The 20368-nt window shown below is 38.0% G+C and overlaps 1 protein-coding gene across 2 annotated transcripts in view; it reads right to left on the bottom strand.

Moving 5' to 3' along the window:
* The window catches only part of LOC138223971 (myosin heavy chain, non-muscle-like), a 297800-nt gene that overhangs the window by 43451 nt on the left and 233981 nt on the right, over positions 1-20368 (bottom strand). The window lies entirely within an intron of this gene.

The raw sequence follows: 20368 nt of genomic DNA, 5'->3' as shown, positions 1-20368 counted from the left end.
AGCGGAGCCTTCAGTTGAAGAAGAGTGGACTGAGATGAGCCACATCCTAGAAGAGGCTGCTACCAGGGTTTGTGGAAAGACAAGAGGAGGCAGACCGAGGGAAAATGAAGAGTGGTGGTGGGATATGGAAGTTCAGGAAACACTGAAGGAAAAGAAAAAAGCATACAAGGCACTGAAAGATGGCACTGGAGAATTACAAGAATATAAGAGACTAAAGAAGGTAGCAAAAAGAAGTGTAGCAAGAGCAAAGGAAAGAGCCTGGAAAGAATGGTATGAGAAACTTGAAACAAAGGAAGGAGAGGACCAAATCTACAAGATTGCTAAACATAGAGCGAGACAGAAAAAAGATATTATCCGGGTGGCGGTACTCAAGGATGGAGAAGGCAGAGTCTTGATTAAAGAAGAACAGATCAAGCAAAGATGGCTGGAGTACTTCAAAAATCTGTTAAATGTAGAAAATGAGAGGGAGAACCTAGTGGAGGCAGACGTAGTGTGTGGACCAATCCAAGAAATTTCAGTAAAGGAAGTGACAGAAGCTATCAAAGAGATGAAAGTGGGCAAAGCAACTGGACCATCAGGAATAGCAGCAGAACACTTTAAGAACCTCGATGAAGAGGGGATTCAGTGGCTGACGAGATTGCTAAACAATATTGCAAAGGAAGAGAGAATTCCAGAAGAATGGACAAAAAGCAGTATGGTTACCATCTACAAGGAGAAAGGAGACCCAATGGAGTGTAAAAACTATAGAGGAATAAAACTTCTGGAACATGGATTGAAAATCCTGGAAAGAATTCTGGACAAGAGACTCAGGAAGATAATCAGGATCCACAACTCACAATTTGGATTCTCAGTGGGGAAAAGCACAACAGATGCCATTTTTGTGATGAGACAGTTACAGGAGAAGACACTAGAGAAAGGGAAAAAGCTGTATGTGGCCTTTCTGGACTTGGAGAAGGCATATGACCGTGTGCCCAGAGAGGTGGTGTATTGGTGCTTGAGGAAGAAAGGAGTACCAGAAAGCATGGTCAAGTTAGTTCAAGCAACCTATAGAGATGCAACTACGAAGATGATAACACAACAGGGAGAGACAAAAGAGTTTGAAATCACAGTTGGAGTACACCAAGGATCAGCACTAAGTCCTTTCCTTTTCATAAACATTATTGACACACTGACAGAGGAGGTAAGAACAGAAGTGCCTTGGGAACTCATCTTTGCTGATGATGTGGCACTGATGGCAGACTCAGAAGTAGAACTACAGGAGAAAGTGTTCAAATGGCAGAGGAGTCTGGAAAAGGGTGGACTGAAAATGAATGCAGAAAAATCTGAAATAATGGTAATGGAGAGAAGAGGAGATACTATGACCAATGTTGAGGAGACAAATGGAGGAAAACTGAAACAAGTTGATGACTTTAAATACCTTGGATCAAAACTGGTAAAGGGAGGAGAAACACTGGAGGCAGTAAAACAAAGAGTGAAAGCTGGATGGAACAAGTGGAGAGAGATAACTGGAATAATCTGTGACAGGAAAATTCCCAGAAAGTTAAAGTGCAAAATGTACAAGACTGTGATTAGACCTGTACTACTATATGGAGCTGAATGCTTGGCAGTTGGAAAGAGGGAAGAAAACTTGATGAGAAGAACTGAAATGAGGATGTTGAGATGGATTCTGCAGATTTCAATGAAGGATAAGATCAGAAATGAAGAAATCCGTAGACGATGTAGGGTGGTGGATGTGGTTGAGAAGATGCGAGAGGCGAGGTTACGGTGGTATGGACATATCATGAGGAGGGACGTTGAGGAAGTAACAAAGAGGGTAATGGAATTTGAGGTGGAAGGTAACAGAGGAAGAGGCAGGCCTAGAAAGAGATGGATAGATTGTGTGAGAAAAGATATGGAGGTATGTGAAGTGAGTGAGGAAGATGTGCTCGACAGAGACAAATGGAGAAGAGCAACCAAAGCAGCTGACCCCAGGACAGTCTGGGACTAAGGCTGTGAAAAAGAAGAAGAAGAAGATGGGTTTCCTCAGGTGATCTGATTTCTTCTTGCAGTCCAAACATACTGGCAGGTTAATAGGCTTCTGGATAAATAAAGTGTCTTCCCTGTGTTGGACTGGTGTTATGTCCAGGATGTATTCTGCCTTGTGCCTGTTGCTTGCTGGGATAGGCTCCAGCTCCCCTGTACTGGATAAAGAGATTAGAAAATGGATGGAATTAAAGATACTGTGTAACTATTCACAGTGTTAGAAACCCACTATGAGTTAGCAGCAGTTACTCACTGAGGATACATTTTAAAGTGATGGCGTAGGCAAACAGCTTTTCCACCTCTCTGGCACATCGGTATCCACAGGCTAATTTGTTATTTAAACAAATTGCTTCTAAATATGAACATCTTAAGATGCTGGCTCCGTGGAACAACATAATCTACTGTATGTTTGCCTATTGATTCTATTCATCTGCATCTTACACATAGTTCAATGCTAGCAACTACACAAATTCTAAAATATGTTTTTGTTTAACACTTTTTGATTAAATTATGATTAAAATACGCATGTTCTTTTGTAACACAGCTATCTGTGATTGTTTTATATATTTAAGCTTTTGCAAGTGTTTGTGCATTCCTTTTCTGCGCTATGTCTGGTTCAGGTGCAACATGGACATACAGAACAACCAGCAGTACCTTTCTACTGGAAAAACATGTTCAACCCACTAGTACCAGCTGAACCCAGAGTGAACCCGGTTTACGCAGTCAGTATACACAGTCAGTCCAAATCCACATCCCTGCAGTGATGCCTTCATATAGACAAACTGTTCATACACACTTATCCACTCTACATATAGAAAGAGACTTATTACTGAAATTGTATGAGGGAGCCAGAGCCTATACCAGCAATCCTTGGGCACAAGACAGGGTACAATCAGGACGGGACTCCAGTCCATCACAGGACACACACTCACACCAGAGTCAATTTTCCCAGAATCCCATTAATCTATGAACATGACTGTGGGAGAAAACTGGAGTACCTGGAGGAAACCCATGTAAAGATGAAGAGAATATAAAAACCTCACGCAGATACAGTAGCATCCCAGAACTGAATCCAGGGTCGCAGTGCTGTTGGGCAGCTATACTAACCAGTGTGTTACCATGCCATCTTCCTAGGAATTAACTGCACAAAATAAAAACTTGCATGTATGCAATATCCAATTTTATTAAGACAAAATGTGCATAGCAAACCAACAGAACTAATTATATATTTAAGATACAATCTTTTTTAATTCTAGAAATAAGAAACAAATTTATACTCATCCAGTTACTGTAACGAACAGTTCTTTCCGGACCCTATGCAGACGACACAATCCGACGGAGTGGGGAAACACTAGGGAAACGTCATGCAGAAAAACGGGGCTGAAGACAGGGGGCGTGTCCAAGGTGCGCTGGTGCACGGGGGAGGTGTGGCCGAGGCGAACAATCCAAAAGAGTAGTCCTTAGGGAATATCCAAAAACACACGAGAAAGTCCAAAACCAGGAGATCCATCAGAACAAGGAATTAAAAACACGAAGGCCGGGTCGGAACCGTCAGACAAGGAACAGGAACAGGGGTTAAAACCTTAACGGGACCAGGCGCTTCCAGGTCCCGGACTCGCACGATATGGAAATCAGATGCAGAGCCCGGATGAGCGTCAGCGCCTGGCTTTTAAGGTGGGCTGGGAATGGGAATCAGGTGCGCAAAATAAAGTCTTAAGTGAAAGGGCAGGAGCACCCTTAAGGAGGGGGGACTATAATCGTGACAGTACGCCCCTCCTTTTCAGGGCGGCTCCGAAGCCCTAAGAAAAAGAAAGGGGAGAAAAAAAAAAAACAATGGAATCCAGGCTGCCAGGGTGCCGTCCGCGGGGTCCAGGTGTTGGCTCTGCATTCTGTATCAAACAGTTCTTTCCGGACCCTATGCGGACGACACAATCCGACGGAGTGGGAAACACTAGGGAAACGTCATGCAGGAAAACGGGGCTGAAGACAGGGGGGCGTGTCCAAGGTGCGCTGGTGCACGGGGGAGGTGTGGCCGAGGTGAACAATCCAAAAGAGTAGTCCTTAGGGAATATCCAAACACACACGAGAAAGTCCAAAACCAGGAGATCCATCAGAACAAGGAATTAAAAACACGAAGGCCGGGTCGGAACCGGCAGACAAGGAACAGGAACAGGGGTTAAAACCTTAACGGGACCAGGCGCTTCCAGGTCCCAGACTCGCATGATATGGAAATCAGATGCAGAGCCCGGATGAGCGTCAGCGCCTGGCTTTTAAAGTGGGCTGGGAATGGGAATCAGGTGCGCAAAATAAAGTCTTAAGTGAAAGGGCTGGAGCACCCTTAAGGAGGGGGGACTATAATCGTGACAGTTACACACTGGACCAGATCCAGAGCAAGAGAGAGACCTGTCTCTACCTTTCACATATACTAGAGCACAATGGAAACAGACCTTCACACAGTCTACTCAGAGGGGTTTGATCAGCAGGTCTGCAGACTGTGGTGTTTGATGAACATCTGGAGGAGTTTGTTCTGTCTCTTAAAGATAAGAAATTCTGCCACCTTGCTCCGTTAAGGAATCTTCTTCAATGTTTAAATCCTCATGTTCTGTAAGAACAAAAAAACACAATGAATGGATCTAAAAATTGAACTCTTGCAGATTGTCATTGTTTTATTATTATTGATATTCATTTAAGGATTTGTGCATGACAGTGTTTATGGCTAATAATTTTAATGCTTAAATCATATTACATTATGTCAGAGTACATGTATTCAGAAGCCACTGTCACAACTCTTCTAACAGACACTAAAACCAAGGACTGGAGAAATAGAAATGTAGTGCCAATCCACGTGATGGATAACAAAACTGAACCAAGCAAATATAGACCAATAAAGTCTGATTTTTATTACACGGAAGGACAAATTATAAAAACTAAACTAGAGGATCACATATATGGAAAAGTCAACAGGGATTTAGAGAAGGTAGGTCTTGCATAACCAAGCTTGGTAGTTCTTAACAAGCAACAATAGTAATTTACAAACAATGCATAGAGTATAATACCATGTATTTACATTTTCAGAAGAGTTTTAATAAAGTTCAATATAAAATATTAATTCTCAAATTACAGGCAAAGAGAATGTGTGTTTGTATTGAGAATTATTTAATAAATAGAAAAATGTGATAAAATATGAGTCAAACTGCGGTGATTTAATTATTGTAGTACCACAGAGATCTGTACTAGGACCACTGCTCTTCTTAATTTATACCAATGATCTCTTCATACCAAATTAGTTGGATTAGCAAACACTGGAATCATCAAACAAAATTAATAGATAGAAATTAATGGACAAACACCTGGCAGATTATGTTTGTTTGTTGTTATGTTTGGCAGATACTGTTGTAAAGAGAATGATTGAGCCAGATGGACAACAGACAAGAGAAAGAAAGGGACAAAGTAAAAGATGAGCAAGAGAGTGAGGAGCAGGATTAAACATGTCAGACAAGGAAATGAGAGGAGAAGCTTTTCTTTCAAGATCAAGTATCTTATATTTCTCATCACAGTTTTATTACTGGGCAAGGTGAGACACACTGAGATGAGGAGGACTTTAGAAAGATGTGTCTGAGTGTGTAGCCCTGTGTGGAACTAAATCCCACTTGCTCCCAATCAAAATCATGATCCCACCTGCAATATTGGTCCACACCTCACTCGGATCTAAAAGGGGAACTGCAGTCCCAAATTCTTAGACTGGGTTTTAAATATCCGATACAAAATAAACTGATAATATCTCAAAATTTCTAATTTGAAATAAAGTACATAATCATGAACTATGTGGAAGTACTGCATGGTTCCCATGTTATCGAAGGCAAACGAGAATCAGCTGGTCTCACCAAGGGCGAGAGCAAGATTTTGTGCCAATTGCACCATAAACCCAGCCCTTCCTGCTCACTAGTCGCTGCAAGTGAACAAGAAATTAAATGAAAATTAATATGAGTGTGTTTTAGTTGATTGGCAGGTTTCCTTTTTTGCAATACTTAAAAGAATCTAAAACATGTTGTCTTATATGTGTCAGTCTCATTAAAATATTTAGAATTAACATAGTAGCAAAATTTACTTGGTCTAAAGCATGCCTCATTCTGAATCACAGACAATGATGGCAATATGGCACTACACATACATTGACACTTCGTCTGTTTTGTGATGTAAATTGGAGATTGTTATGATACGGTATCTTGTACTTGGTAGTTTCCTTATGATTTGAAATGTACTCATCATTGCAGATTCATTATAATCCCAAAATTTAAAAAAAAAAGCATCACAGTTCCCATTTAGTATACAGATCCAGCCATTCAAAATGCGCGGAGTACGCTGCGTTAAAGCGTGGTGGGCGTTGCGCATCATATCGCATGCAAACTGAAATATGATAATAGTATCCTGAAGCACCTTGTAAAAGTGCCAGGTGGAGCTAAAAAGTTTAACATCTCATGTACAACATTTGAGCTGGTGCCAGAAAATGCCCAGTTTTGATTCCCGGTCACTGCTGAGGGACAATCTTTTTCCAATTAAGAATTTAAGTTGTATACTCTTTAGATTTGATTTAATAATTGTAAATTGTATATTATAGCATGTTAATAATTAAACATTACAAAGTCAGTATATTTCATAAAAGTAAGATAACTCAGTTGGACAAAAGTACACAACCTTCCACCTTCATCATAAATATTTTAATTATGCATAAATATTTTATGCATCAAAGTCTTTAACTTGGTAACTTACATGGGTTCTGGTTTTAACGTGCTTGTTCAAACATTATTAAGTTAAATTCTATACTTCATAAAAAGTTATAATGTTTTATCCTTTTCTATGAATAAGTAGTAAGAACACAACTTGCTGTTATTGTAAAAAAATAAAAGTTGTACTGCTTAAATACAACTTGATAGTAATATTAATATGCAGTTGTGAAACTAAGCAGCTAAAATATTTTGGAAACATATTTTGGACATTTTGACATTTGTTTTTTTTTTTAAAGCTTGTATTCTTCTTATAGTGGTAACAGAAAACATACTGCACAGTATGTTGAAACTGTACCATGAGAGTGAAGACATGTTACACCTTCAAATAAGCCAGTGACTGTTGTTTACTATGATGAGATGAGGTTGTGTAACTCTGCGGAAATTATTCTGTACACTGAAGTTATAGAGCAGACACGTTGTGTATCGCCTCATACACTTGTTAAAATGTTTCAATTTTGATGTGATACGGAAGGTATTATTAATAATATTAATAATGAATGACCTTGGACAGGCTGTAAGCTCAAAGTCTTACCGTGGTCCACTTTCTTTGTAAACGTCTGCATCAGTTTAACTCATTCACCCTTGATTATGTGAAAACATTTTGCCGGTCCTTTTCAGCTACAGCTTAAGTTGTAGCTGACTTCAGGTTTGTGTAATGGGTTAGGCATATACAGATGCAGCCATTCAAAATGGGTGAGGCCCACCGGGGTATCACGCGGTTCACGTGTGTCACGTGACTAACTATCCGGCGTCGCCTTGTAAAACCGCCAGGGGGAGCTTAACCTCTCATGTACAGCATTTGAGCCTTTAATTTTGAACTGTGTATTACAGCATGTTAATCATCAGTCATTAAAATGTTGGTATATTTTATGAAAGCAAGATTGCTCAGTTGGACAAAAGTACACAACCTACCTTTATCAGAAATATTTATGCATCAAAGCCTTTACCGAAGATATTACTAATAGTATTAATAATGGATGACTTTGGACAAGCTGTATACTCAAAGTATAATTTCTTTAGCACATTTGTACAAGCACTTGGAATCTGTCCAAGCCATACTTTGTCAGGCATTTTGTTTTACTTCAACGGGCATAAAAACTTCCTTGCTTTTAACAGGGCGTTTCATAATCTCTAACTACGAAAATGATTTAAAATGCGACACCTATCATTCAACTAGAGCTTAAAATATCACAAGGATCCTCAAGAGCACAGCAAAGAGTGTATTTAAAGACACTTGTATTTATCAACACTTTCTTTTCTTATGGAACCACTTCAGAGGGGTGTTCCAGGAATCGGCACTTTAAAGAAAAAAATACACACCAGTATTCCATTTCTCCCTAAACATTGTAAGCTCAACAAGCATACTTTTAGAATTTGATTAAAAGGGAATATAATATGGAATCGCGTATCTCAAGAATTTAATAACGGTATGATTATATCCATGTACTGCGGCAGGGCTGTGTAGGGCTGTTTCGCCTGCCTTTTCATGCGAGCTGTCTTGTAGCCTACTGGTCTAGGTGCGTGACTCCCAACTGGCAGGTTGTGTGTTTGAATCCAGCTGGTGCTGGACTTTTCATTTTTATTTATTTATTTTTTAATCGCGTAACATAAACATATTACCGTATGCAAACTGTACTGTATACAGTATGTATATGTATATTTAATGTCTTAACTGTGCCCGTTTAAGTATTGAATATTCATATCTAATTTTACCACTGAAGGGAAATCTTAGTAGCTGAGCATAAAAAAATAGGAGCATACTGTAACGCGTGTGAAGGCCATAAACGATATTAATTTTGGAACATAAACATACAGTATATGGCTGGTCTCGGTACTTTAAAGAAAACATACACGAAACATGGTTTCATTATGACCAGAATCGGTCTTGAGATATTTTTAACTTGATTTACAGTATTTGAGAGGTATGTCTTAACACCGATACTACAGTGCTTAAGTACTGCTCACGTATATGTTTCTAGGTTTATATTATGCATTTCATAAGGTCAAATTACTTTTGAGCAACTAATAAGAAGCGCAAAACGGTATGCGTTTTAGTTTCGTTTTGTGCTGGGACCCGTGGATTGATTAGAGATATCAAGTACATACAAGTCATTTTTTAAATGTTGTAGTTCGTCTTGAAAAAATATTACGAGTACATCATCTATCAACAATTACACAGGTTCTGTTTCCATATTGCGGATTTTGGTTACGTAATATTATTTTCTAGATTTCACGTTGTGAATATGATGGGATGTCTGATGGGATGTTTCTAAAAATCCATCCTCTGTAAAACGTCTTCTCTAGTTGTCCTGCATATGTATTCACTAATGAAGCTGTGTGTTCTGAGCCTGGATCTCTACATTTCTGTATGAACCAGCTTAGAGGGCTAAAGACAGCTTGTGTTTAAATTGAGTGTAAGGCAATTTATGCTTCTAAAGTCATGGTCAGCATTTATTTTTGTACTGTGCTGTAAACTTGTTCTGTGCCAAGTCACATTATTTTATAGCGTTTTTATAGCGTTATCAAATACGGTGTTACTTTAGTTTCCTGACTCCCATGTCACATGGTCTGTGATTGAAACCTGTAAAACCGGTTTAATTTATCACAGCCAGCACTCTTCAGGTGTGAGGGTCTTCTGCTCAGAATGAAACGCTAAAATGTTTGTGTATATTCTAATGGTAGTGGGGGCAGGGTGTGTGGGAACAGGTTTGGTTGAAATTGCATTGGAGATCTATGTTCTTCACACCTGAAACATTTTCTCTGAAAGCATTTTCTTCGCAGTTTAACCGATCTTGTTACAGCATGTTACAGTTTACTATTATTAACCATATTAATTTTAAGTGCTTAATGTAAAATCTTGTAAAAATATATTTTCATTGTTCAAATATACATTAAGTCTGACTATCATATAATAAGTTAAATACAAAACTAAAGAAAAAATAGGGTTAAATATAATTCAAAATATTTTGCTAACAATGTTAACTGTTTATGAATAATAAAATGTATTAACTAAGGAGTAGGATTGCACAGTTGTTAGTATGTTTTTTGTTTTGTTTCTTTTTCATAAATACAACAGTAGTACCTGATGTCTCAGTGGCTTTCAAAATTAAATTATGCATGCAAACCTGTGAACTAGAAAGATAACTAAGATATCCATCCATTATATTCCATAATATCCATGAAATATATGGCACTGAAATATGTGTGACGCAGTGGTGGCCTGACACGGTGAGGTGCCCTGGCAGCTGTATGATGCAGTGGTGGCCTGGCACGGTGAGGTGCGCTTGCAGCTATGTGACGCAGTGGTGGCCTGGCACGGTGAGGTGCGCTGGCAGCTGTGTGATGCAGTGGTGGTCGGGTATGTAGAGGTGCACTGGCAGCTGTGTGATGCAGTGGTGGCCGGGCATGGTGAGGTACGCTGGCAGCTGTGTGGTGTGACGCAGTGGTGGAAGTGTTCACCATGTTTCACCATGCTGAAAATGTTTGTACCAGACTTTTTTGAGGCCTGTTTAATTGTGTCTGAAGTCTGATGTTGTAAATTTTATTGTTAAAAAGATCCATGAAAATGTCACTACTAAAGTTAGCTGGTACTGTTGGTATTGTAAGTGGCAAGTTGAGCTCATATTTTAGATTTTGTGTAGTTGCTAGCGTTGAACTGTGTGTTGGATGCACATTAATATATTCATTATATGCCAGCGCACCTCACCGTGCCAGGCCACCACTGCGTCACAACACACAGCTGCCAGTGCACCTCACCGTGCCAGGCCACCACTGCGTCACACCACACAGCTGCCAGCGCAACTCACCGTGCCCGGCCACCACTGCATCACACAGCTGCAAGCGCACCTCACCGTGCCAGGCCACCACTGCATCACCCACCTGCCAGCGCACCTCACCGTGCCCCGCCACCACTGCATCACACAGCTGCCAGCGCACTTCACCGTGCCAGGCCACAACTGCGCCACACCACACAGCTGTCAGCGCACCTCACCGTGCCAGGCCACCACTGCATCACACAGCTGCCAGCGCACCTCACCGTGCCAGGCCACCACTGCGTCACATAGCTGCAAGCACACCTCACCGTGCCAGGCCACCACTGCATCATACAGCTGCCAGGGCACCTCACCGTGTCAGGCCACCACTGCGTAACACCACATAGCTGCCAGCGCACCTCACCATGCCAGGCCATCACTGAGTCAGAGATTAAATAAAACCTCACTCGCACCAAACAAATTTATATTTCTAAATATCACAACATGATCGAATTTAAGTCATTTTAATAACAATGAATAGTCACCTAGGCGTTACAATATAAACATTTATATTGATTTAAATAATGTTTTGATTTAAATCGCAAATGCGGGTTTAAATATATGTGTTTTTTGATTCACAATCAGACAAATGCAACATAAATTGATATCTTTGTCTTCTAAGTATCTTAATAAACTTTCAGCATAGCTTTCTCCCCGTTTAGATTTATTTTGGGATCAAACGTGGAAAGATTAGATTGTAATCGTTTTTATTTTTTAAATACATTTTAGAAAAGTGTAATCTATACTAAAAAGCTGTACACCACCTGCTATAAAGATACATATTGTAATACTTTCGGGTTCGGATAGGACAGACACAAGAACTCAGACTTGCAGAGTTAAAGCAAGTTAAAGCCTTGATTTTATATATCACCTTTAAAAGTGGCATCTCAAAGCAAAGTTAATACCCAACACTGATTGTACCCATCTGTCATGCTAATAAAGCAGCTCGAATTGAATTGAGAGGGGGGGGGGTATATTTGCTTTGTGTATAAAGTACATTGTGAATGTTTTCACAGCCTTCACTTTGTCGTTTTTATGCCATTTTTTGACCACGCACGAATATTCCTATGTCCGTATCTTCGCAAGGGAATCAGTGTGAATTTTAATACTAATTAAATGACCGCGGGCACTTTCCACCCCCTCTACATTCTCAGAGTAGAACAGACTAACCTTCTAATGAAAGACGGTCCACCCCCCACGGACAGGAAAAGTGCCCACAGGCACTTAAACTTAATATGGTCAGTAACAGTAAACAGTAACATGGTCAGAAGGAGCACGTACAAACGTTTTCGAAATAACCACATGTAAGACTCTGATGCTTAAAATGTTTAGGGAGAAAGTGGAATACTGGTGTGTATTTTTTCTTTAAACTACCAATACCAGCCATATACAGTCTGTAACGTATTTCTATATGTCTTTATTTAGTGGTTACATTAGTGACAAAGGCTAAACTTTTAGCTTCAGTAACGTGTACATGTCTCCTCTTTTTATAAAACGACTTGGTTGAAAACTGTTCCAGAGCCACTGTTGTTTCATCAGTGAAAAGTACATCATGAAATGCCTGTCCCTGTTCAATCCACTGGAAAAAAGAAAAGGAGCATAAAGCTTCTGATGGTCATAAACGATATTCATTTAGGAGCAGCATCAGAGGTATGTTTTTAACTGCACTGCATTGGAGAGAATACCATAGTGTGTTTTTTTTTTTACTCCCTGGCGGAAACTGGCTTCCAGAAGAATCAGTATGGCTCAGAGATTAAATAAAACTTCACATACATTAACGAAGAGCATAACGCGTGTACTGTATACACTGCAAGTACAACCCCCCTCTCTGCAGGAGTGCTGGCTGTGACGAATTTAACCGGTTTCACGGGTATTTTCAAAGTAGGAGGCGAGATTTCCAGCGAAAGACACCTCCCCCTCCTCAAAAACCCAGTAAGTACAGTACTTACTAGTTAAAGGCTAGGCTCCCGACTACGGCGAAAGGAACCCTTCTTTCATTAGAAGACAATGAACATATTTTAGCCCTGAATGAATTAATAGCAAACATGGTTTACATAAAAGACATTTTTCCAAGAAAGTTTAGCCTTTGTCACTAATGAAACCACTAAATAAAGACATAAATATAAAAATCTTAAGATTTTTAAAATACATGACTTTGCTAAAATTTATTTGAAAATAAAAACAATTACAACCGCCAGGGGAGAGAGAGAACAGGGGAGGGATGTTGGTTTTGCATAAGGGGCGGTGCTATGGAAATTAGGTCTGTTTGGGAATGTGTAGTTACATGTTCTGGCTGTTTGTGAATTATCGTTGTTGAGTATGGAGTGTTGAGGTATTGATTTTGTGTAATGCTTTATGTTGAAAATTGAGGTGGATTTTGTTTATGATAAACAGGATAAACTGGGATGGGAGGAAGGTTTGGTTTTGCATAAGGGGCGGGATTATGATAATTGGAGGACTTTGCCAGAGTAAAATGGTTTGATTATTTGATTTTGTATTGTGGTTGTTATCTATGTTTTTGGTTGGTATTATGTTTATATGGTTGTTTTTGTTGGTTGGTTGTTATTATGGTTATTAATAATACAATCTATAGTTGAAATCTGAGCCTAAATAAAAAGAAAAAGCAAGTGATTAGGTTTATGAGCAATCTAATTACTTATTTGTTTAAAACGCTATATAAAATAAAGTTTATTATTAATTTGCTGGACAGAGCGGTGAACATTATTATGCATAAGACAAAGATAACGATCCTGATCAGTTTAGAAATCTGTGTACGCTGTAAGGTTTTTACTTCTTAAACTTTTAAAATACACATTTTGAATAGAAAGAAATCCTCTTCCTGGTACAGTATGTATAGCAAACCAGCACGTCTTTTTTCTCCAATCAGAGGGGTGTCAGATGGTGTCAGCCAATCACCATTCTGAAGCCCTACCATAATCTCTGGTATGGGGAGACCCCAGAATTCTGTCCCATAGTTTAGACAGATGATAGATACTTTTATTGATCCCGTGAGGGAAATAAAGTAAATCATTTTCATTTTAGGAAATTATTAAACGCTCGGTTAAAAGCAAAGGAGATTGTTTGTTATATTGGACATAAAAACAAGAGTTCGCTGGCATTATATCCTGGAAGACACAGACCGGCGCCAGACCGGTAAAATGCCTGATGAACTAGGGATTGGACAGTTTCCAAGTGCTTGTACAATCGATGGAAATGTTCAAATAAATGTGCAAAAGAAATAAACAAAATAATCATTTATTTCTTTATCATATTGGGTAGCTAATGTCCTCTCTTTGCTAGTTAGTGGCTGTGTTTCTGCGTTGGGTAGCAACGGGTGACTGTTCTCAGGCGGAAGATGTAAACAGCTTAATGTTCGTGTTAAATAATTTTTTTAAATTAAAATTCATTCTATACAGCAATCACATATTTGGGTACCGTTTCATAAAACTTTCATGCTTAAAATGTTTAGGGAGAAATGGAAGACTGGTGTGTATTTTTTCTTTAAACTACCAAGACCAGCCATACACAGTACAGTTTACATACATACAGTAATGTTTATGTTCCTAAATTAATATCGTTTATGACCTTCAGATGCGTTATGCTCCTCTTCTTTTTATGCTCAGCTACTAAAATTTCCCTTTAGTGGTAAAATCCATATAAATATTCAAAACTAAGCGGATTAAAATGTGCACAGTAAAGACATTAAATGATTAAATCTTTGCACTACCAACCAATGCACCACGAGTGCCCCTGTCGGTCATTTTGGCCAGCCAATCACTTGCCCTGCGGTGCCCTCCGGTGCCCCGCGGTGGCTTGTGGGTAGGTTACTGTACAGCGGGTTTTTACCGCGCATTTTGAATGGCTGCATCTGTACCTCGCATGCTCGAAGTCAGTGGTTCAAACCCAGTTATTGGCATGTTAACTTTTAACAAATAAACATTTCTTTGAAAAACTAAAATAGCAAATTTTACAGACACTATATTGACATTTTTTATATTTCTAAATTTGACAACATGTTCAAAGCAAAGTGATTTATTAATAACAACGAATCATTTCAAACTGTTTGTATTTTAAAATTGTATTTTGTTCAAGGTGATTTGTCACTCACTGTTTTCACAACCTTCAATTTATAGAAGAGTGTTACAGCCCACTGTTGGTTATATAAAATAGACAGTTCTGCTCTGGTGATGGAATACATTTTCAGTGGCATGCTCTGTTGTCATTGTTGCTCTTTACCAGTACTCAAATGTCCTGTTTTTTCTTATCACTCGTTTTTCCGTACTGTAGCTTTAAAACTTGAACAAAGACGTGCCACAGGCATACAGCGCAATGATGTATAGTTTTAAATCCACTACAGTATAGCTTGTGGGAAATACATTTATTTGTCCTGCATCAAAGTTTAACTTGACAAATTCCAAGCGTTTCATTTTGTCTATTTCTACAATAATCGACAGCAATGTAGATAAAAGGAACATGTCAAAATGTTTCCAAAATAACCACAAGTGAATGAGTTGAGGGATTTGATCATAACAGAGAAATCATAACAATGACCCCTTGTTGCTCATCATGCATACCCAACTGAAAGGAGGACATTTAAATCGACTCGTGATGGTTTTGTGTTTAAGCATTTCCTACTGAAAATCTTTTAAGTTAAACAAGGGAGGGGGGAATGGTTATTTTTTTTACAATTGCAGTAATCGAAGAACAGGCTTTCAACACGATTAGCAAATTATTATTTTTTATTTAATCAAAAATAAGATAACATTGCATGACCTTAAATGCTGTAAAAAATGGTTTAGATCGTTAAAAAACACTTTTTAATTAAACGTTTAAAATACCTGAATTTCATAAAAGGTGTACTGATTTGATACCTCTTGATAGTAATATTAATATGGAGTCGTGTAACTAAGCAGCTAAAATATCATTTTAGGGGACTATAAAGGGACACAAGGACATTTTGGAAACATTTGATGTTCGTTTATTAAATAAATATATCTATTATTGTCCTTATAGTGGTCATAGGCAATGGACTGTCATGTGTGCTGCACCCAGGCGGTTCAAACCCCAATCAGAGAATTACTTTGTTTCTTACATAACCGAATATATAAAAGTAGTCCACTATTATAGCTTGTTGTTGGCTACGGTGTGAGTGTATCTGGATGAATAATTATAAGTGATGGTTTCGTGATTTAGGATTTCTTCATGCGATTCTTTAAGTAAAAGGAGGGGAAAAAGAGGGCTGTACTGTCACCGTGCTGCAACAAGCTTGTACCATCTGTATGCCTGCCGTTCATTACAATATTAATAATGAATGACCATGGACGAGCAGTAAACTGAAGTTAAAGAAGACACATTGAGTCTTGTCTTTTCAGCTTGGAATTTAAGATATATGTTTTACATAGCCGGATGAGTAAAAATAGATTGGATTAATAACTGGAGTAAGAAAAGATGTTTCACACATACTTTGAAACCATACAGCTTTGGAACAGCAGGCGGGGAGACCTGGCTGGGAAGGGGGGTGGTATTTTGATTTCCCTGTGTGAACCGTATTTGCTACAATACTATAATGAGTCCCTGTGGCATACCGTTCAAATTTCAGAATTATAAAAAATAAACCTTTGTTGAGTGCACAAGAGACAAAAGGTACCTTTTGACAAGTTGTGTACTGCTTGCAAAGTAGCAGATATTGACAAACAGCTAATTTTGCTTGAACAATTTAAAATTTGTCTGTACTGTAGCTTTTTGTAATTGAGCAGAAAGTCACCTTGCTCTTACAAGCGGCTCTGTTAAACAGAGTTTGTGTTAACACATCACACCCTTTGAATGAGTTTTAATCAACATTGTTAATCAACATTGCGGGAAACAGGTTTTTTATTTTACTGGGAGTATGAACATTGAGTGAGCACCGGGGCGTACAGTGAGACTAACAGTGAGATTACTGAGATGGATAGTTTTAGTAAATATGTTGACAAATATCTGAATTTTTGCAAGATCAAATTGTATCCAGCTGTGAATCAGCTACGTGACCTTGCCCCCGTGAAATTGTGGGGAAGAGGTGTAGTGACCACAGTGTGTTTTAATACACTGTACACTATAACAGTATAAAGCAAGTATGTATTTCTTTAATGTGTGTAATTGCTATTCTTACATTTTGTATTCAGTTTGGTTCTGTGTGTTAGCTGGTGGGCAAAAGTTCGAGGTGAAAAAGCAGAGAAGATCGCTTTTTTGGCTCTGTGTGTTGCTCAAGCCATTTCTCTTTGACACTTTCTTTAGTCATAGAGGTGGGAAGATGCAAGATGGGAAGTTAAAAAAAACTTACAGCTTACACAAACATTCTAAGATGATCACAAGGAAGAAAAACATATTTTTTCGTGGATTTCGTGTTTTTAACTAAACCCGTTTTTATGCAGGCTCTGTCTCATTTGTTCACAAAGTTATTGACATCTGAAACATCGTGTCTCATAAATAGGTATTTTAATAAGCGAAGCTTATGAAAACCGAAGAAGAAAATGACTCTGAAAAAAGATACAAGAAGCTTGAAATTATTATTAATATTATTAAATTAATACTGTAAACAATGACCAGACAGATTATTATAGTTTCATTGGTATTTGTAATACCGCTTTGTAATTCTTGATTCTAATTACAATATATACAATTTCGTTTTAAGGCTTGAGGCATCTGTTAAATTGTCCCACTGAATAAAGTGTTTTGGATTAAACAGGTTGAACAGTTGGCAGTAATCACGTTTGCAAATTCACGTTTTTATTTCATTATCAATATAACTTAACATTAAATATGTTATAATATATATACTAATATAGTGTACATAATACTCCATCATGCGTGAATGAGTCAAATTAAAAATAAAACGTGTTTACAAAGAAAGTGGATTGCAGTAATACTACCAGCTAAACTATATAAATACATATATTTAGATCCATAAATGAATATCGTTATTGATTTCTTTAGATAACCGATTCCATATTATATATATTTAGCAGATTCTAAAAAGTATTAGGTTTTTTACTGCGATAATGAGCGCAAGTATTCATAGAAAAAGTTAATCACTTAACTCACTTAACTTTGAACATGTTGTGATACGTAGAGATATCAACAAATTCAATAGTGTCGATAATATTTACTATTTTAGTTTTTCAAAGAAATTTTTATTTGTTAAAAGAAAACTCATGGTGAGAGCTGGGTGTGAACTGCTGATCTCCAACATGTAAGTTAGATGCCTAGGCTATTACACCACTTGGCACCTTAACCTATAACTAAACAGGGCAGGCAAAAAGATTCTAAGTAATCACGGGTGAACGAGTTAAATTGATGCAGATTTTTACAAAGAAAGTGTACTACTGTGATAATTTAAGCTATATGAATATAATTATATTGTTATTAATATCTTTAGATATGCGATTCCGTATTATATTCCCTATTAATCAAATTCTAAAAAGTATGCGTTTTTTTACTACTGTACGATAACGAGAGCAAATATTCATAGAAAAGGTTAAAACATTATAACTCTTTATGACATATATAAACTTAATATAGTCAGAAGGAGCAAGTAAAAACTTTTCCAAAATAACCACAGTATGCAACCGAATGAAAGACTTTGATGCTTAAAATGTTTAGGGAGAAATTGGAATACTGGTGTGTATTTATTCTTTAAACTACCAATACCAGCCATATACAGTTTACATAATATGTTTATGTTCCTAAATTAATATAGTTTATGACCTTCAGATGCGTTATGCTCCTCTTCTTTTTATGCTCAGCTACTAAAATTTCCCTTTAGTTGTAAAATTCCATATTAATATTCAATATTAAGCAGATTTAAACATGCACAGTAAAGAGATTAAATGAAGCAATTGTTGGAATTTGAGAAGAGCTGTGCTGCCCAAAACCCATGTATGGCACAACTACAGGGGAAGATGTAGCTAAGATGCTTATTAATCATTTTGAGGAAAGAGGAAATGACAGAAATGAAATATTTTCTGTGACGACAGACAGTGCCCCTGCCATGGTAGGAAAACGGATGTGATATATGATAAATCTTTCTAGTATTTCTCCAAAGCATGGATGTCATGTCACTCAAAGCACTGGGGTTTAAGCCTCTAGGTACAGAAAACACATTTGATGTTTTCCAGGGACAATCCTGCATGTCTGACAACTACTTTGTATCAAAGCTACTTTTAGGAACTTCTTCCTGAAATGTAACCTTAGTTGTTTAAAATGTTAATGCTGTGTTTAACTTAAAGCTTTAACAGCTTGGATGAATGGCAGCTCTTCAGCAAAATGATGAAGAAGTATCCATCTAAATTAAAACATTACCTTTTATTGGTAATATAACTCAAAGTATTATGAAAATAAGAAATTGCCACAATGTTAATAAATTAAACACACAGAAAATAATTTGTAATGGGTCACAGTTACCCAGAGCCTATTCCAGGAAGCACTGGACACATGGCAGCACTGAAACCTGGAAAGGATGCCAGTCTATCAAAGGGTACACACTCACACCAGTGCCAGCTTTCCCAGAAGTCTATTAACCTGCCACCACATTTGTGGACTGTGGGAGAACACTGAAACACCACACAAACATGGAGAGAACATACAAACTCCACACAGACAGCACCCCAGATTCAAAAGAGATTCAAAGATGAGAGATAAACAAATTGATAAATATTGCAAACCTAACTCACTTCCATAGCTACTTCCTTTCAGATGTATATAAAATATTAGAAAGAATGGAGGAATATAAGAGATAAGGGTAAGATTCAAGTGGAAAATGGAGGCACTCCCATAGCAAAAGAGAAATCTAAAAATATTCAAACCTGCATAAATCCAATAATTCACCTTCCTGGAGAGAATCACTAGAAACTGGTTAAAGCTGCACAGACCTAGTGTTCAAATCTGCAAGGACTCTATGATTGAAATTTCAAGAACCTTACCTACAGAATTAAAAATCAACTACATATACAGTACATATTTAAAAAGGTTGTGTTTTGAGCCTCTCAGTAATCATATGTTTACAAAGAGCCCAAAGACAAGAACTTGAATTTTATATGTCACCCTTCGTTTTTGTTTTGTATTTTCTAGGTGTTACGTTTTGATGCATGTGAAAAACGGAATGCTTTGAGTCTTAACATATCTAAATAAAACAATAAAAAGAAATCACCAGTGTTCACTTACTTCAGTGTTGTTAATTTACAGTTGGGATCCCTCAGAGCTGCAGACAGCAGTTTCAATCCTGAATCCCCCAGGTTATTGCCACTCAGATCCAGCTCTCTCAGACTGGAGTGTTGAGACTGAAGAGCAGAGGCCAGATCTTCACAACATCTCTCTGTTAGTTTACAGTACCTCATCCTGCAGACAAAAAGACAGGAGCACAGCTCAACATCTGCACAGCTCACCCACATCTTTCTTTCCAAGTCTTCACTACAACACTCAGCTCAGCAGTAATATAAAACATCATGGCATTATCCATCTCAGAGTGTCCATGGAGGAGGATAATGAAGATAACTGCTGCTTCAAATTTTGGGTTCCAGAAGGAAGAAGAAAAATTAGAAAAAACTGTCAGCAAGGGAGACAGTGGGAAACAGGGAGACACACGGAGCTACAATGGTTGGAATAGGGAAATAGAATGAGAGAGACTTTTAACCATGATATCTGCTTCACATTTTATGGTGTCTTGTTAAAGTTATAGCTTTGGTTGTTATTCTTCACATGGTTGAATTATTA

This window comes from Lepisosteus oculatus, chromosome 18 (genome assembly GCF_040954835.1).
Source record: "Lepisosteus oculatus isolate fLepOcu1 chromosome 18, fLepOcu1.hap2, whole genome shotgun sequence".
Classification (NCBI taxonomy): domain Eukaryota; kingdom Metazoa; phylum Chordata; class Actinopteri; order Semionotiformes; family Lepisosteidae; genus Lepisosteus; species Lepisosteus oculatus.
Note: the sequence above shows the minus strand (reverse complement) of the source record. Positions and strands in the feature narration are given on the sequence as shown.